Genomic DNA, 4,715 nt, shown 5'->3' with positions numbered 1-4,715 from the left:
AAAAAAAATGAAAAATGAAAAAAATCATCGTTACGTTTTGTTCAATAAGGCCAAAGGGAAGTAGAAATTTATAAGTCAAGCAAGAAATCGAAGAGAAGAGTTAATTGTCAAGGTTCTATGAGGTTCGATAGTTTACCATCAACAGTTGAAGACCGAAGAAGACGTTGTTTCTACTGAGCACTATGAGAGAGTCGAAGAAAGATACATTCGGTTGCTTTGTTAGTCCGCTTTCAATCTGGCACAAGATCTTTCTAGCACTGGTTTAACTCATCACACGTAATTAGTCCAGTTCTGTAACAGATGTCCCTCTCATCTTTATCTCTCTCCTAATCTTATCCAGTTGTAAAGCAGCGGACGCATCTTATAATGTTTATCTAGCTGTGTAGCGGATATCTCTTTATCTAGCAGTGTTGCGGATGTGTCTCCCCTTTTCTTCAGTCATCTTTAGAGCTGATACCTTTAATTTCTCTGGCATTCTAGTTACTTGGAGATAGGTTGAGAATATGTATGTCCTCATAGCTCTTTGGATACTTGTGACCAATTAGAAGTCATGGTTTTGTGGGTACACCTCTGGTAAACCCTCTCGAGTTTACAACTCGGTCTTTTTATTTTCTAGATTTGCTCGAGGACTAGCAAATAATAAGTTTCGGGGTATTTGATAAACACATTTTTGTGTCTGAATTGTCCTCAATGTTTTGTATTGTTAGTGCTCGATTTTGTACTAATTATGGTGTTTTTGTGTTTGGATAGGTGTTTTTGGAGAAATACATTTGTGCGGAAAAAGTTGCTCGAAAATTGCTATTTGGACCCCCGAAGAAAATTACTAAAGGCACCCAAGAAAAAGTGTTAAAGACACCCTCATTTTGGATAAGGGCACCCCCAGGCGCCCCAGCTGTTAAAAGTGCCCATATTTTGGATAAGGGCTAACCATCTTCTACCTTTCAAAACTGATTTTTGGTGGGAAAATGGCAGCAACAAAGGCAGATTTTTATCGGATTTTTGGGCGTGAAAGAGTGAGACTCAATGGCTCAGATTAATTGGGTTTGTTCCTATGAGTGAAACAGGCATGCTATGGGCTTTGGATTCAAATAAAATTGGCTGGATAATCCATTCGAAGCAAGACAGGGAGTGTGATATTCACGGGATATTTGGTCAGATTTTCAGCATTAAATTTCAATAAGCTTTGGCCGGATTCAACGGGATATGTGGATTGGATATACCCTGTTTCGACTAAACAGGGATGGTATATGAGTTGGAATCGAGAAAAGTGGGATGGTTACGTGGATTGGATAAAACAGAGCATGAGAGTTTCATGGGGTTCTGTTAAAAAGATTACGTGAATATTCCATGCGTGCACGAGTTTTACTCCGTCTTGGAGTTGTATTTAGCGTGTAAGGAGTGTGTTGAGATAAGACATACGCATGAGAAGAAAAATCAGGGAAGAAAATATTCCCGAGAACATTTTTCTTCACTGCCGTATAATGGGAGATTTCGTGGAGTAATGAGGAGTTATTCTTAGACCTGTTGAGTATAAATAAGGCTCTGGGGTAGCATAGAGGGGTTATGGAGAGTTTGGGCGGAGTTTAGAGCATCACAGAGGCGTGAAATCAGAGTTGCAGAGACGAGTTTTTTGCTGGTGCTGTGAAGAACACGAAAAACAACGACCCACCAAAAACTGTCGTTCATGCTACAGTAACAGCGACACTTTGTAGGCAGACTTATTTGCTACAGTAAAAACGACAGTTCATCTTTATCATTCTCTGTAACAGTGTAATTGCAACACTTATAACTGTTGCGAATCTCTGTATTAGCTCTTTTCACCTCTTTTTATACACTTTTGAGATATGAACCAATATTTTGAGCGAGTGAATAATATGAGGAGCTAAACCCAACCTTCGGGGCGATGGAGGAAGCCATTCTTCCAATAATTATGTGGTAAAATTTATTTAAAATTATTTACGCAATTCTTTTATGATTATTTGCACCGAATGAAAATTGAGTAAATGATTTTTATTAATTAGTTGTGTTTTCTCTTGATGAAGTATGCTTAGTTTAGGACTTTTGATACTTCATGCTTGCGATCAACAATTAATGTTTTGAAAATCTAGTTAAGGCAATGATTAGAATCACAAGTTCTTTTAAATTGGAGTAATATTGTCTAGAATTACATGATAAAATTTAACATTGAATCACATGAATATTGGTGAATGGTGAAATCCTGAACCCTGGTTTCTCTAATTTAATCTTTACATCAACTTTTACTTGCTTTGTTTTCTTTATTCTTAAAATTTACATCTAAAATCACAACCTTCACAAGTCTTAACGAACCACTTTCTTACCACTTCTAAAACCACTGTAAAAATACCATCAGTGGGAAAGTGGGAAATCGTGGTTTAACCAGTTCCAGGTCGTGCGGAGACTTGGTTGATTGTCCACCTACTACTTTGCTAACTCCCTCAACTGCTTGCACTACTTACTCAAATTTCTCATCGTATATGAACACACGTGATGTAGGCCGCTAGACCAAAACCCTAATTAATAGCCCCTATATGACGTGATTGATGTCCCACGAACGTGGAGTCTGCAAAGCATACATGTATTTGATTAGTCAATCGTTGACTTGATTAGACGGTGATTCTAAATATTGTTCAGTCGAGCATGATTGCTGAATTCTCTAGGATTCATGAATTGAACATGTCTGTTGGGACGTATAGTTCTCGAATGAATGATGTTGATAATTGAATCATGTAATAAATATTATAGTCTGAGCCAATATTGCTCGTCTGATGAATTGTTGAACATTGATAGTTGAATCAATATTCGAGTATCTGAACAAATATTTCTCATTCGATGAATTACTGAATATTGATAGTCGAATCAATATTCGAGCATCTGAGCAAATATTGCTCATTTGATGAATTATTGGTAGCGGGGCCACATAAAATATTAATTAAAATACACGTAGCTGGAGTACTGGACCGAATATTACATAATTAACCCAGATGTTGCTTGTTGGATCAACATAAATTATTAGTATTCGAACTTACTCAGAATTATAATTTGCAGAGCATTCATTCGAAACCCTAATTTTTTATATGATTTACTGAAAATAAGTCACTAAGTGAAGGAGGGATCGGCTACATGGGATGATGGTCGACCATCTAGCACCCAAGTGCTCGAGTGAGCATGCACCAAAGTCCCTTGTTGACCAGTTGGTGAAAGGATAATCAAATGTTGGTTTAATCATTTATTAAAATAATGCTCGTTTGAGCGTTAGGTAATAAAACCTAGTTATGGAGAGATGAGGGGCCGACCAATGGGTCACGGGACCGGCCCTTGGTGGTCGTGGGACCAGCTGACGGACGATTGAGCAAATCCCAAGTTGGTTGGAGAAAGTTCGGACCCAATGTAAACTGTTGAGAGATAATTAGGTCAAAATTATGAAAGAGTGTGGGACCGGCTCCTTGCAAGCCTAAGGGCCGACCTTGGTCGGTCAAGGTGGCATGCCCGTGTGATACTGCATGTGTCTCAGTCTTGAGAGTTTTGGTATTTTCTGGTGCGCGTTTGAGCAATATTTTGGATTTTCACAAGAGTTTGATCTTGACTGAAACTCTCGATTTTGCTCAAATGAGCAAGTAGAACTTTGCTCATGCGACCAATATTTTAAGAATATTAAAATATTAATATTTTAGTCTTTGACGCGAGAAGCCTAGTCGGTCATGTGACCATTTGACTTTTTGGCTTTTTCATGGTTTGAGCGATATTTGAGAAAAAAATATTGAAAAACTAGGGTTTTATCTCAAACGATGGAGTTTCATGAGATGAAGGAAATAATAATATGAGAAAATAAGTAATTACAAGGTGTGGGACCGGCCACATCTAGGGCATGGACGTGCGGCTAGGTGTCCTGGTCCCGTGACACCTTTCCGTATTTTTTACTATTTTTTCATCGTTTGATGGAAAGTATGGAGAGTTTTTCTCAAGCGAGGGAGTTTGCTCAAATGAAGGAGTCTTCATGAGATGAGGGAAATAATAAAATAAAATAACGGAAGAGTGGGACCGGAATGGCGGCATGACCGGGCGACCGGTGGGCTCGGTTCCATGCCTCTTGTTTATTTTATTTAATGGTGTGTTTGTTTGCAGAATTCACGATTTCGAGGATTTATAATCCCATGGAATTACAAATTCTGGGATTCATGTAAATCCCTCGTGTTTTTGGTAACTACAGTTAAAATTCCTAGGATTCATAGAATTAGCTTGTTTTAAAGTCCATATATTGTTTGGTATTACCCTTAGAATATTAAAATTGTGTATATATGAGATTTAAAGTTAAAAAAAAGTGGATCCATAAATCTCATGATAAGTTTCCCAGCAAATCTTAGGGGGGAGGGGTCGGACTCCATATGGAGGATTTGTTGGAAAACTGATTCCCGTGGGAAACATGATTATAAGGATTTGGATAACCAAACATTCTAAAGGAAACGTAATTCCACCAAATCCCATGGACCCATAAATCCCACCTTTAAAATTCTACATCCTAAGAGCAACTGCAGTGGTGCGAGTATAACCAAAGACCAGAGAGGGGAAAAAAGAACAAATTTTGGATTTAGTCTGGTGTGTGACGCTACGGTGGAAAGACTAGTTTGGTCAGACGTACATTATACGTTCGCCTGGTGTGGGGCGTGGACTATACGTCCGCTTGATTGGGGAGATTC

Source organism: Papaver somniferum, chromosome 9 (genome assembly GCF_003573695.1).
Source record: "Papaver somniferum cultivar HN1 chromosome 9, ASM357369v1, whole genome shotgun sequence".
NCBI classification, from domain to species: domain Eukaryota; kingdom Viridiplantae; phylum Streptophyta; class Magnoliopsida; order Ranunculales; family Papaveraceae; genus Papaver; species Papaver somniferum.
Note: the sequence above shows the minus strand (reverse complement) of the source record.